The sequence below is a fragment of the Centroberyx gerrardi genome, chromosome 4 (genome assembly GCF_048128805.1).
Source record: "Centroberyx gerrardi isolate f3 chromosome 4, fCenGer3.hap1.cur.20231027, whole genome shotgun sequence".
Taxonomy (NCBI): domain Eukaryota; kingdom Metazoa; phylum Chordata; class Actinopteri; order Beryciformes; family Berycidae; genus Centroberyx; species Centroberyx gerrardi.
The window spans coordinates 4,977,005-4,993,153 of NC_136000.1; positions in this window are offsets into that span (position 1 = coordinate 4,977,005).

A 16,149-nucleotide genomic window follows, 5' to 3' on the forward strand; every position below is an offset into this window, starting at 1 on the left:
GCCTTTGTAGCCTAATTGTAGCCTACATTGACTAATGCAAACACATTTATACCCATAAATAAATCGTAAAAATAACAATGTCTTCACTTAGGAAGGGTTCAACAATCAATATTTGGTGGAGTAACCCCGATTCTTTATCAAAAAAAGAAAAAAAAAGTGGGGAGTTTCTTATTTTTTTCCAAGCTGTAGCCTATAAAGATAATTATATAACAGGTAGTTCTGGTCGAGTAATTTGATATACAGTACAACAGCACTGGGACTTTTTACTATACGTATCACTCCGCTTCACAGGTGTACTAATGTAACCTTGATTAGGCTGCGTTCACACACAGCGTTTGTGTGGAGAAAGCTCTGCCTGGAGCTTCTTGTGAGGAGAAATAAAAAGCGGATCACCACAACGTCATCAGACGTTAGCTGAGTAGCTGCTAGCTAACCAGCTGGTTAGCACTTCTACAGTGTTGTGCAACAAACAAATGCTTACCAGATATTCCCAGTACACGTCCACACAAAACTCTTAACTTCATTCACACCTAGTAGAGACAGCTATATGGAGACATTTGACCTTAATTATGAACGGTCGGCCGAGGCGGAAGGTTGGGAAGAAAGTGAGCTGAACTCGTCTGTGCTAACCTCAAAGTAGCAGCTAGCCTGCAGTCGGGAAACAGTTTACCTGTTGCTTGGCAACACTTGGTAGTGGAATCCTGAGGGAACTGTTTTTGTTGGTGGAGACAAAAAATCATCTGTTGTCTCAAATTACCATTACTTGATGAATAGCTTTGTTTATACAACTGTTTAAGGTCGTACTAATGTACTGTATATCAGCAACTCCCTATGATTATCTTCGGCAGGAACAATGACCGAACGATGACACAGCCGTGCTGATATAGAGTACAATCGTGTGATATTGCTTAATTATACAGGGAATTGAAGCCCTAACCCCTGAGTGTTATGTTATATAAATGTGTGCAACAATGTGTCAATCAGTTGGCCTCTGTATTGTAACCAGACTGGAGTTTCTACTGTGATCTGCTGTGAGTTATTTCATGATGCAGTAGGCAATGGGAACAATCAAGACACACACACACACACACACACACATAGAAGCGCATGTAAGAACACATGCATGCACGTGTGGGCATGCACACACACCCAGACACTCACACATACACAGATACACACACAGACGCACACACACTCACACAATTTTCTTATTGTGTGTCTGAAATGGAAAAAGAAAGTCTGGAATGTTTGGTTTTCCCCATTAGAGTGAGTTTAATGGTTGATGGCTTTCAGGCCACTGTTGAAAAGACAAACAGGCTCTGCACCGCTCGACAAACAAGACAGAAATCTACATCCCGCCCTCTCTGAGCATTCCTAGATTAGTGCTTCACATAAGTCATTCTGTAATTTCCCTTATCGTAATTCTGTTTCTGCTTTGCGCACTGTGTTTGGACTTGTTTAAAGTCATTTAATCTGGTGTAATGTGACGTATGAGATGTAGGTGTTAGGACTTTATGTATTCTATAGTGTGTATGAGTGTTTGGGTGTGTGTGTGTGTGTGTGTGTGTGTGTGTGTGTCAGGGGGTGCTGAGTGTGTGGCATTGATGTTCATGTTAGCATTGCATCGAATCTCATATGTGACTTAAGATATACACTTGAAAATAATTTTCTTACAGTTACAATACGTTTCGATACAGTTACAGTTGCTCTTTCTGTTTTCCTCAGCTCAATTGTGATTACTGTCTTGCGGTTACAATTCTCAGTTCAGTTTCAATTGATCTTGCTGTTGCAATTCAGTTACCAGTCCTGTCTTGCAGTTACTATTCCTCTGAGTGCGGTTACAATACTGTAGAGTAAAATTTAGCACCATAGGGCTGTTTTTCTAGAGTAAACGCAGCTGAAGCTTTCAGAGATTCTAGCAACGGCAGAGGGTGGAAGCCGATGGAAAAATCACTTTCAACATGTTGATCCTCTTCAGTAAAGAGAAAACAAATGCACACAGAGCGACACCATGGAAGCAACAGGGGTTTATGGGAAGTGTGATCTTAATTTTGAGAAACAGTAGCGTTGAGCACCAACAATACGACTGGCGTGAGATAGAAGCTACCAGTCGGCTCGACCATCCAATACTAGGATTCGCTTTGTAAAATTACTTGTATCTTGTCCCACATATCAAATATATTTGACCCACATATCAAATATATTTGATATGTGGACATGGGACATGTTGGGTGGCGCAAGAGTGATGCAGCACAGGTGTTCTGCATGTGTACTGACTACACTGCTGGGACTCTCCTATATTGTTGCCTAGTTCATTGTGTGTGTTGTCAAAGTCAAATAGACCGAAAGCTTGGTGAAATAAAGAAACTCACATGGACCTAAGTGTGAGAAGTTGATTTATTTTGGCCTCTAGCACCTTAGCAAAGACAGTCAAGTGAGCGGTGATCTCTCTATACAATTGACAGTTATTATAAGGTGTCGCAATGAAATTGACAGGGATATATTTGTTGTTTAAAAATGCTACACATAGCGTTTTTAATATATCAGAAACAGAATCACTTGACTTGCCAAGTACCGTAACTGTAGGGGAATCTGACTTGGTGAAACTGATGCAGAAATTGGAGTTTCACAGTACATACTGACATGGTACAACTGGACCTCACATATAGTGCCATTGCAGGATATGAACAGTATACACAGCTCCAATCAACAGCAAATATTCTACAGCCATAATACATTATAATATGTCAAACTGCACATTCCCAGGAAGGAGGATGATATGATTTCCACAGCGCAGGAGACTCCCACTTCTTCCAACCAATAAAGCCTTGCTCACGCTTTCAACCCTGACACAAATCCGGGCTGGGTCGCCACACCCGGCTCCTCCTCACGAATCAGCACATCCTCCGCGAGACCGGCAGACAGACCGGCACACATCTGCACCAAACCACAGCCGCTCCCGCTAGAAGCTCTGAATAACTGTTTAAAGATGTCTGCTCTCTTGTTTTTTTCAGCAGGCCTGAACGCTCCATCACCCTCCGTCAGGCGCAGGAATGCTAGGCTTGACTTTTGCTTGGCAAAAACAAGATGTGTGAAACTATGCAACCGTCGCATGTTACAAACACTTCAGGATCATTTCCCTGACAGATTTATTTGTTGTCATTCCGCTCATTAACGCGTGGCTTGCGTGTCGGTGAAGCAGGGAGTAAACAGTTTATCTCTTTTTGACGGATCAGGGAACCAGTTTATAGAATACAATACAATGCAATAAAAATATAATACAATACAATAAGATTGAATAGAGTAGAATAGAAGAAAGAAGATAGAATAGAATAGAATAGAACACAAAAGACAAGTAGAATAAAATAGTATATCATAAAAGATATGAGCAGAATGGAATGGAATAGAATAGAAAAGCATAATAGAATAGAACAGACTAGAGTAGAATATAATAGAACAGAGCAGACAAGAATAGCATTGGATAGAATAGAAGAAAATAGAATAGAATAGAAGAAGATAGAATAGAATAGAATAGAAGATTGAATAGAACAGAATAGAATAGAAGAAGATAGAATAGAATAGAAGATTGAATAGAACAGAATAGAGTAGAATAGAAGAAGATAGAATAGAATAGAAGATTGAGTAGAACAGAATAGAATAGAATAGAAGAAGATAGAATAGAATAGAAGATTGAATAGAATAGAATAGAATTGAATAGAACAGACAACAGTACAACAGGCTAGAATAGAATAGAGGAGAACAGAACATACAAGAATATAATAGAACAGAGAAGAATAGAATAGAATGGACACAAATCGAATAGAGCAGTAGAATAGAAAAGACAAGAATAGAATAGAACAGAATAGGATAGACAAGAAAAATAGAACTGAAGGGAATTTAATTCTTTATCGACCCGGTAAGGTTCTGCTGTGCTGCTAACTAAAGCAAAAGAGAACCTTACCGGGTCAATAATGATTAGAAAACACAGACTCTATTGACTTCATTGTTAGGTTATCTGTTGTCTTTATGGGCAGAAGAGTTATGTTCCTAAGACAACAGAGAACCTTAGTGGGTCAATAGACACAGACTCTATTGACTTCATTGTTAGGTTATCTGTTGTCTTTATGGGCAGAAGAGTTATGTTCCTAAGACAACAGAGAACCTTAGTGGGTCAATAGACACAGACTCTATTGACTTCATTGTTAGGTTATCTGTTGTCTTTATGGGCAGAAGAGTTATGTTCCTAAGACAACAGAGAACCTTAGTGGGTCAATAGACACAGACTCTATTGACTTCATTGTTAGGTTATCTGTTGTCTTTATGGGCAGAAGAGTTATGTTCCTAACTAAGACAACAGAGAACCTTACCAGGTCAATAATGATTAGAAAACACAGACTCTATTGACTTCATTGTAAGGTTCTGTATTGTATTTGTGAGCAGAAGATCAGTAATGTTCCTAACTAAGACAACAGAGAACCTTAGTGGGTCAATAGACACAGACTCTGTTGACTTCATTGTAAGGTTATCTGTTGTCTTTATGGGCAGAAGAGTTATGTTCCTAACTAAGACAACAGAGAACCTTACCAGGTCAATAATGATTAGAAAACACAGACTCTATTGACTTCATTGTAAGGTTATCTGTTGTCTTTATGAGCAGAAGAGTTATGTTCCTAACTAAGACAACAGAGAACCTTAGTGGGTCAATAGACACAGACTTTATTGACTTCATTGTAAGGGTGAGTCTCTGTTGCCGTGGTGAGCAGCGTTCCTCTGTGCTCTCAGCCTGCCGAGGTATTCTCATTCCTGAGGTACTTCCACACCTGACACACACATGGAGGGTGTGGTGATGTGAGCGGCCGGCAGCCAATAGACACGCTGGCTGGCTGACACAGTGCCTCCCCGGTAGTTTTCCACAGAAATCTAACCCCGGGACGTGAATGATGCTTTCACACAAAATGGCCACCGCTGGACGGCTTTCAAAACGGCACAAAGCTTTCCTTTAACAGCGGGGGAAATCTCCGGTTTTAATGATGCTACTTTGCGGCGGGCTTCCCCCAAGACAGAGCATGTGGCCCGGTCCACTTCCACACATACAGCGCTGCATTGTCCGGAGCGATCTGCACACACTCACAGGCCACACTCTGCTTTCATAATGGTGGATTTTATTCTGGGATGCTTGTTTTGGTGCTCCTTCAATTACAGCCCACACCCTAAATATATCACCATCAGAATCACTTCGAACGCCAAGTCTGATAAACGCGCAGGAATTTGTCTTCCACTCCCACAGGCCTTGAAAACCCTTGAAAGTCTGGAGTTGAGAAAAATAAATTAAGGCCTTAAAGTTGTTGGAAATGAATGGATGGCTTTGAAAGTACTTAGCACCTAACAGCACCTAAATTCATCAAAATGCCTCAGCTCTCTTCATCCTAGGATCAACACTTCATATCCTGAGGAAAACCCTGTGATGGAGATTTGTGTTGATACAACAGCAGTTTGAAAACTAGGAAAACAGTTCCTGGAGAAACTGTGTGGGCTTGCTGCAAGCAGCTGGAAAGTTAAGAATACCTAAGTTAGACAGGTCAGTGAGTTAGACAGGTTGTTAGACAGGTCAGTCAGTTACACAGGTTATTAGACAGGTCAGTCAGTTAGACAAGTTATTAGACAGGTCAGTGAGTTAGACAGGTTATTACACAGGTCAGTGAGTTAGACAGGTTATTACACAGGTCAGTGAGTTAGACAGGTTGTTAGACAGGTCAGTGAGTTAGACAGGTGACAGCTCAGTGAGTTAGACAATTTATTAGACAGGTCAGAGGTCAGTGAGTTAGACAGGTTGTTAGACAGGTCAGTGAGTTAGACAGGTGACAGGTCAGTCAGACAGGTCAGTGAGTTAGACAGGTTGTTAGACAGGTCAGTGAGTTAGACAGGTTGTTAGACAGGTCAGTGAGTTAGATAGGTCAGTGATTAGGTCTTAGGTAGTTAGACAGTTAGGTAGACAGTTGGTTAGTTAGACAGGTAGTTATACAGGTCAATAAGACAGGTGGTCAGTTAGACGGGTGATTAGTTAGATAGCTGGCTAGTTAGACAGGTTAGTCAGTTAGACAGGTGGTCAGTTATACAGGTGAGTGGTTAGACAGCTCAGTCAGTCAGACACGTGGTCAGTTAGACAGGTGGTCAGTTATACAGGTGAGTGGTTAGACAGCTCAGTCAGTTAGACACCTTTTCAGACAGATCAGAGAAGAGCCAATCAGCGCCTTTGCAGGCTGGACTAAAGTTTGAACCGTCCCTGCGCTGTTTTTTTATTGGCGTTTCGGCAGAATAGATTTCTTGAATCTGAAAATAACATCAGAGGTGCTGGATACGTCAGTCACTAGTGATTGGTTAGGGGAAAATCACCCCCCTCCACCCCCACCCCCGCACAGAAAACGGCTAACAAGGCTAACATTTTGACAAATTTGATGTCCTACCCCAAAACACGTCAATTATGAGTCAAATAAGACTGTGAAAGTCATTGAAAAGTCCTCAAATTTGAAGTCCAAGTAGGAGTGAGTGTGGGAACCCTGTACAGGACTCCACACACAGTGCAGGGTGTACTGTGCTCAGTATTTAGCACTGTACATCACTCTGCATATCTCCATTCAGCAGAGTTTTGGGTCTCATTTGCATGGCCTGGGAAGCCCGGCCGGTTGCCTGGGTTACAGCGACGATAAGGACAAGTATCTGGTTCCCATTTCATCCAAATGATACGTTGTGCCGAGGAGTCTCCCCGCGGCAGAGGACTGGAAGGAGTGGTTGCTATGCTGCGAACAGGCGGTTGCCATGTTGGGAAGCGACCGCAGGGCCGGTCAAACAAACAGCCCTTCTCTGACTCACCGGCCTCCTCCTCCTCCTCCTATCGCACGGAGTTCCCTCGCTGAAAACCTCTGACTTGCCGTTAGCCTATAATTACGCTTCATTTCTCACTCTCTCACTCTCAGTTCCTTCTCTCTCTACATTTCTCTCTCTCTCCCCGACCACACTATCCCAGCCCAGACACAGCCCACTCTGTTACCCTCTCTCTCCCTCTCTCTCTCTTTTCCTATTCCCTCCTTCTCCTCTCGCGCACCGCCGGAGCGGGATTGACAAAACAGCTCCTGGAGGATATTTTTAGGGTGTCCCCCTCCCATTTTCTTCCCACCTTGTTCCACAAACAAGCACTCCACTCCACTTCTGGAGGAGGTGAACTCAATTCGCTCACTCATTACGGCCTCATCTGGCATGCACAGTCCGGCCCTCTGACCGGGCGCCGCTGTTTGCTTCGCCTTCTCCGTCAACGGACGACAAGATGAAGACCAGATCGGAGTGGAGCGGTGCCATGGTTAAAGAGGATCCACCGGCATTTGGATCGCATTTACATTTTACATTTTACATTTTAGGATGGTGCTCTCATCCAGAGCAACTTGAATGTGAACTTGAGTGCATCAGTAGAATGAGGTTAAATTCCTTGATAAGCAGCATTAGAGGCAACCAGTGGTAAAGAGTGCAAAGGTCAAGGCCACAACGCCATGACAGTAGATGTTACAATAGATTTCTGCGTCCCAAGAACATCATGCATGCACGTCATCTATAGCAGTGGTTCTCAAATTGGGGTCGGGACCCCCCCAGGGGGTCATGAGATAATTTTGGGGGGTCACGAGATGATTCATGGGATAGGAAAAAAACATATTTCTACCATAAAAATTTATTTTCATGTGTAATTTTTCAGATTTTTTCCAAATTTTTGCTTTTTTCCTTGTCAAATACTGGAAAGTTTTTAGTCTCCAGGTCTCCTCTGATAATCAACTGAAAAGGGAAAATCATTCTTCAGTTGAACTGGTCACCATCCTGCATGCAGCCGGTAGGCATCGCTTCGTTTTAAGGAGTCACGAGCCAAAAATGTTTGAGAAGCACTGATCTATCATGCATGATAGAGCAGGGTTTGTCTTAATGTCAACAACCCCTAGACAGATTAGGCCATGGATCCCATTTGTTAAGATTTTGTCCCAAGGACCCCTCCATATGGGAACATTTTTGTTGTTGTTGATTTGGTATTTAAAGTGATAATCCATGTTTGTTTTATTTTGTTGAAATCTTTGTTGCTAGCTTTCACGCACTGGATATAGGATGAATCATTATTGTGTTACATCAGTCATTCTTCATTTTGCTGTGGAACCCCCTGGAACCCACTTAAGGACTCCTGGATGCTTGCTGTCATGGGGATTTAAACCTGGACCTCCCACCTGAAGGATGGCCTCTCAGCTCACAGCGCCAGCCTGTCAGTCGGGCAGAGCGGAGCGTGAAGTATGTGAGTAAACATGAGCAAGAGTACGGCGTGTGGAAGGAAGCGAGGTTCCAGTTACAGAGAATACAAGCATGGCCGTATTTACATGTACAACACCTGATTTCAACCGTGATAGCAGGTGGATACATGCACTGTCCATTCATGAGTTGATGTTAACTCTCCTGTCACCACTGTCAGGTAAAAACCACCTGCCAAATGTCAGGAATGAAGAGAAGAGTGTTTATTTTCTCACTGCTGATTTTGAAATTATACAACAGGGTTTTAATAGGTTTCAAAGGCCCAAGGATCATGAACCTCACTCACCACATAAATGAAAATGTAAACTGGGAACTTTCAATTGAAGTAAGAGCACGAAGCACACCAACATTGCGGTTACGGTTTTTACCCAACATTCAATCCCTGCAGCAGCCAAATATGTCCTTTCTACTGTATGTGTTCTTGAGCAAGACACTGCTCACTCATTGGCTACATTCACCTGCGCACAACAATCCGACTATTGCCAATATTTTGCAAGTAAGGCAATAGTCCAATTAAGCCGTTTACATGATTCCATAATTTGACAACTAGCCATAATAATTCCTTTTACATGATCGAAGTACTTATTTCAATTATCCAGGGAGAATTGTTTGAATCTGAGTTTTTTTTTTTTTTTTTTCTGTCCCGCCTGCTTTCCAGTGGACACAAACTTGTTCAGTTATTCTGACAAAACCTCCCTCCTGTTTTTCTGACACTCATCTAAAAATGTCACCATTACAGTGCTTACACCTCTGTAAAAACCGCATGACATCCATGTCTTACACATGCACACAACTTGACCACAGGAAAAAAAAACCCAAAACAAAACAGTTGAACAGTTGAACCAGTTCAAAAAATGCAACTACGGTGTTTATATGTCTTAACTGGTGTCTATTCATGCAAATAAAATCAGAGTACACATATTGTTGCTGTTGTGTGAAAACCTTGTAACTCTGATTTTGGTGATTTTCATGTTTTAACGTCAGTTGAAGGATCACATGCTCCTCTATCGGCTGAGATAAGTCTACAACCCTCGGGTTTATGAAACACTTTCAAAACCAATTTGATAAACTCACAACTGCAGGGTCTCTGCAGTTTTTATGGGCTCTGCTTTACTTGCATTATTGGCTTAATCACATTATAATTGTATTTTTGATGTGCATGGAAGTGTGGACATTGGAAGTCACTCTGGATAACAGCTAAACACCAAAAATGAACCAAAAAAAGACTTAATTCACCATCGCATGGAAAAGATAGGAACTGTGATCCTATCCCTGCAAGCATTTGATGGATGATGACCTGCAGGAGGAGGCCAAGTTCAACATCAACCCAAATGAGGACAAAATTTTGACAATTTGATATTATGACATGGTAAAAAATCGTATTAAAACAGCTTTGGAAACTGTTTTGAACTGATATCAGAATATTTATACCAATTTCACTAAGCGATGCAGTTAGCAGTTATGGACAACTTTGCCTCAACTTTCATTTCGACATTATATTTACATACTGTATGTTCCCACACTAGTGCAGGTGTCAACGTCAAAATGGCTGCTGGGATGTATTACTACAGACCCAATCCCAAACCAGCCCCTACCCACTACCACTTCACTACCAAGTGTCACTCCAAATCAAGTTACACTCGCAGCTGTGGAGGTGCCTTCGGATGGAGGGGGAGGGTAGAAATGAATTGACAAACTGTGGGACGCCGTTGCCTCTATACCGGAAGAGTTGGAAGCAGTCATCACCATAGCAACCGATAGACGCCGTGGTTTCAAATTTTACGAGAGGCAACGATAACAGGTTGCAACTGTCACTGTAAACACATAACATCCAAAACCATGAGAATGAAATGTCAAGTGACTATTTTTGTTTGCATGCATAAAGGCATTTATGGGTTTGCTACAAGTCAAGCGACCTTAGGGACAAAGTGATATTCTCCTTTTTTAGTTTTAAACTTCACCACACATTCTGTGATTTCGTTTGAGGCCGTAAAGTCAGCATGAGGAAAACAAAGTGTGTGAATGATCAAAATACTTATATTACGACTACGACAAAGTAGAGAGACGGAACTTAACATTTGTCTGGTGTTTCCTCCAGTCTCCTGTTGCAGGTGCGCTTCCTGCTAGCCGACGTTCGAGCCTGCATCGATGCAGACTCGCTATCGGAGGGTTTAACAGTCCACTCACACTCCCGCTAATTGGCTTGGGACGGCCCTTAATATGGCGAACCCTCCACGTGAATGCGTAAACGGAGGGGGAGTGGATAGGGCGAGGGGTTAGGGGCTGGTTTGGGACTGGGCCACACTGTTCACCCCGATGAAAGGTCAAGGGTCAAAATGTCTCACACACAGGTGCCAGCGATCAACCAAGTCATCAAAGCCCCCCCTCATGCTGAAACGCAGTCTTTGTGTTTGAGGGCGGGGCGTCGGCCTTCCGGGGGTCTCATTGTTACATTTATGAGGCCGAGGAACATTCCTGGAAAAAGAGGAGTGTACGAGAGAGAGAGAGAGAGAGAGCAACTGAGCCGCTGATATCTGGACCACACACTTCCTCTGTTTACGAACGCAACCTGGAGGGCTGGTGGGAGGACGGGCTCGGCCTGCGGTTCAAAGGCCACACCCGGTGACTCCTCACGGGAGGAAAATGAGGAGGAGAAGCAGGAGGAGAGGGGCCGGTTGCTGCAGTGATGAAGCTGGTCAGAGGCATGCTGGGCGCCTGGAGACAGAAGCTGGAGATGAGAGAGGAATAAATGAGGCAAGTGGAAAGTCAAAGACAAAGACATGAAGAGTTTGGTTCCAAAATGACATATCAACCCAACTCCTACTCTGACAAAAAGCACAGGATTAAAATAAATAATGGTGTTTTTAAAGGGAAGAAGCTAACTCAAGTTCTTGGTTGATGACACTTTTCCAGACCGGATTCTTTATTCTTTATATTTCAGAGATGAATGCATGTATAGTGTTTTGGACTTGAACTCATCACACAGAATAGACTGTAAGCCCCTAAACATTTGCAGTCCATTCTAGGGATTATAGCTGTCATCCCACAACTCAACTGGGATTTTTAATGTGTTTATTCTGTTTCACAATTTACATTTTAGTCATTTAGTTGACGCCCTTATCCAGAGCGACTTACAGTGAGTGCAAGAGTAGAATAAACTTCAATATGTAGATCACCAACATTATAAGCAATCGCAATATTCCTGTGATCCTGGAATGATAATGTAAGAGAGAGGGAAAGGCAAGGAAGAAAAGACAAAGGAAAGAAAAGAGATAAGATCATTTTGAGGTGAGATAGGAGGGGTTTCAAAACATTTTTGGACAAGCTTTCCTGTCCCACAAAAGCCTTGCTGGAAGCTGCGGCGTACCACTGTGTTACATCCACATGTTTCATAGGTTTTGAATGAATCAGAGAGTGATTGAACCTTGTAGAAACCTGAGAGAGAAAAAAAAAGAAAAAACATGGCCCGAGGACACGGGAGTATGGATCCGCTGGCAGAGAGAGTGAAAAACAAGACAAAATATACCTTTGAAAGGGGTGAACTAAGACTTCAGTAAGGTGTGGCAGACAGGGCGAGGTCGTTTGCATAGAAGCTTTTCAAAGAACCACAGCGGAGACGAATATTTGAATATCGTCTCTATACTGCATGGAATTTGTTTACTGGTTGATTGCAGTAAAACGTCTTTAGTCTAACGTCTGTTCCATTTAGAAACACTATCTGAAATATTAAAGAGCGAGTATTTGAAGGCGCTGGGTAAATTACTGTTATACTATCGCAAAAACACCTGAGCGGGTTTGTTGCTGTGATTATTTATGTGCTGCAAAGTCCTGCCAAGTACAGTCGGCGGCACCAAAAATATCTGTAATCACAGTAAAGAACGTCCTTTAGGGATTTCTGACTTTAAAGGGATAGGACACCCTGAACTCACTTTATTCAGCTGCCAGTCTCATAATGGGACGCCTGCATCCTGGTCACAATCTTGTTTTCCGGATTTTGTGTGAAAATCCTGGTTTTGTGGCGCCAACTAGCGCTTGAAATGACTTGATTTGAATGATGCTGTTTTGGTGGAGTGGAGATTTTGAGACGTCACACACGTTACCACCCCCCTCGCCTTGACACACACTTGACAGTGTGCCCGTGTGCCGCCTATCCCCCCCCCCCAGCCCCACACCCCCCCACACCCCCCTCCTCCCCCCACCACCACTTCTCACTCCCACTTCAAAATCAACAGAGAAAGGCTACAAATGAATATTATTATATTACTGTAATATTATTATATTATTGTTCCCACATTAGCCCCAAATGGAGTCTAGGCCAAAGTCTGTGCAATGTTTAATCAATAAAGCTTTGAATTCATAACCTATTCCCTCCTGATTGAACAGAGGTTGTCCTCTCCCTTTAATACAACAGTTACCAATGCATGTCTATTGTACATATGAATAAAAAACATGAGCAAAACTAGAAAGATCATTACTGCCTCCATGGCTATCACAAGAGTGATCATGGCAACCAATTACATTACAATACAATTATTGGTGATGTCAGAATTATCAGCAGTTGAATGCATCTTTGACCAATCCAGTTGCTTTGCTCAAACTGCATAATGTAGGTTTGCACTGACATCATTATGGTCTACCATGGAAACTATGTAGCCGTACACAACATACAGCCCGGGAAACTACCTTTTCATGGCTGGTAAATCTCTAAATAAACATAAAATTAACTTTAAGAATAGAGTAGGAGCAGAAAAACTTGTTGGCCAAAGCAAAAAGTTGAGGCTGGTGGCTGATATTAAATTATTTCCCAACCTGCTGTTTATGATAAATTACTGCTGGTTCTGAGTTTACAAGGAAGGAGAGGAAGGAGAGAGAGATATGTGATGCAAACAGCACCTCTAGTGGAGAAACAGGTAGAGAGAATGATCTATTGGAAAGACAAGCAGAGGGAGAGAGACTGTAAACTTGTCTCTCCTCTAATGCCTTTGACTAGGTTTTATCCTTGTATGTGTGTGTGTGTGTACTCTATTTGACGTGTCTCTTTTCTCCAGGTGACTTCATACTGATTTTATGTAAAGCACGTTGAGTTTCCTTGTGTTTGAAATGCGTCGTGCAAATAAAGTTTGACTTGACTTGACAGAGAAAGAGAGGAGAAACTGGAAAGAGATGAAGCTGACCTCCGTTCCTCTGTCTGACTGACAGTTCATTCCAATAGAGGTCATCCATGTAGTTTTTTTGTAGATTTTGAACTGTGTTTCAGTGTTTCTTGGACCAGCGCAGCGCCGTCTTGCTGTCTAATATCATTGTCGCCTGGAAACTGTCAGACTGATTAGACACAGTCATTTGTCTTGACATAAGTAGCACGTTACTGCTGTTTGTACATGGCAGCATTTGTCTGTGTGTGTGTGTGTGTTTAGGTCTGTGTGTGTGTGTGTGTGTGTGTGTGTGCGTCTCTGCCGGTCATTATCGAGACACACATCTCCTCTAATTTTCTTTGACAGCTTGTGGAAAACTTTCATCTGATTATGGAAAAGCTGTGTGTGTGTGTGAGCGCGCTGAGGGCCACGTTACATTATACCTAAAACGCCAAAATGATATATACAATGAAAAGGTATATTTCGATGATGTCATGCAGTATATCCGCACAAATTCACATCACAAACAAACTACCCCTCCCCTGCTAACTCTCTCCATCCTCGGCGTTCTGTTTAAATCAGCTGGCGAGACGCTTTTCCAAGGGATTATTACATTCTAACATCCAGATGTAAAATGGCAGCAAAATGAAACATTTAGCTCCTTTTATAGAAGACATTCTTTATGCCTTCGTCATGCAAAAATTAACCCGAGCAGATACGCTGCACATTTGACATTCTCTTTCAAATTGTGTGTGAGAGAGTGTTTATTTTGAGCCTCGGCTATTTTTAGGGGAAACGTCTGCACTTGTCTCAAATTAAGTTTCAGATTTAACCCGTAAGGTCAAAAGAAAAAAAAAACACTCGGCTCCTCCGGGGATCGGACGGAGCTGGGAGTCGAAACACAATCTGTCATTTTCTGGGCAGACTAGACGAAAACACACTGGTTCACATCCATCCAAACATACGGCTTTTCATTGTAGCAGGCGGGAGATTTTCATGCAGATCGAAGGAGTCTGAACTGTCCTCCTGCCCTTGGGAGTGGCTTATATTCGCATTTAACATTTTGGCCATTTATTTAATGCTCTCATGCAGAGTGACAGTATGCAGACCGAAGTGTGTGGACTAAGCTTTGCGTAGCTTTGCTCTATCAAATGTTGTCGCTTGTGGGGTTTCAATGGCTGTTTTGGTGACATTTTATGTAACATTGTTTGTTTATGGAGACCGATTTTGTTCATTGTTCATTTGTTCATTTTCTTCATTTCATTTTGACCAAATATAACCCAGCATGCATATGGAAAATGCTGCTGGGACTGAACAGAAGGTCACAGGTGCCATAATTTCTAAAAATATATCCATTAAACTATCTAATTTGACACCATGATCCAAAGGGATTTTGGGGGACGAAGGAGACTGCATTCAGAGGTCATCATAGGTCACTCTCACTTAGAATTTATATCTTGAGACACACATATACATGTTGAAGCCACTATCAACACAACAGGTCCGGAGATTTGAAACTCTCTCTCATTGCTTTTGATGATGATCCCCATTGGCTCAGGAACAGCTGCGGCTCAGCGTCGCCCTCGACACGGTTAACTCCTCAGTCTGCAGCTACACTGCAATTAAGTGCTGCAGTTTGTAACTTTACATAAAACACTCCGAGCCTCGGATGAGCTCACTCTCCTGGAATCTCACCTCTTCTCTTTCATGCTCTCTCTCTCTCTCTCTCACACACACACACACACACACACACACACACTGTACTCGCTGTGCCAGGGATGTCAACATCGTGCCAGAGCGAGACAAGCCTTCCTCAACATTCCACTCAGGAAGTGGTGTAAGGCAGATAACGAGGGAATGGGAAGGGGGAACAGTTCCATGTGTGTGTGTGTGTGTGTGCGTGCGTGTATTCATATGCATGTGCATGTGTGTGCGTGCGTCTGTGTGTGTGCTTGCACGCACGTTATCCATAAAAACATGGAACTAGACAGCAACACAACGGCCTAGCTAGAGCTAATTAATAACAACCAGGAAGTGCGTGATTTGTTTTCGTTGTGCAGCTGAACATGAAATTAGAGGCTTTATCTCGGCCCTTCAGGCCCCCGGTCCCCCATCTGATGTGATGTAATGTGATTCTTTTATTGATCCCTGTAGGAAAACTCTCTTTTCTCTCACCCCGCCTCCACAGGGAGGTCAGAGGTCAGGCTCTGGAGCTGGTAGGGATCCGGTCTGTCTTGCTAAAGGATGCTTCAGCAGGGTCTTGATGGAGCAGGGCCAGAAGTACACTTTAAAAACTACGTGTCATTTTCAGCACATCCATGTGTCTAGTTTGGGACTTTCCAACACATCATATCGTCGTCGTCGGGTGAAATTCATATGTTGCTGTTAACATGTTGTCGCTGTCGAGTGAAAACCTCGTAACTTGGTGATTTTCGTCTTTTAACTTCAATTAAATGATCACATGCTCTTCTGTGGGTTGAGAAAATTCTACAACCCCTGGGCTTATGAAACCCTTTCAAAATCCATTAGATAAACTGAAAGATGCATGGTCGTCAAGCTAAAAACAAGGCAAAAAACTGACCAATAAAGCGATCTGAAGTGAAGCTAAAGTGCGAAAAGTTTTCCAGCTGCCACATCATGAGTGCAAAAGATGCATGGCAATTATCCAAAAAAGTGGATGTAA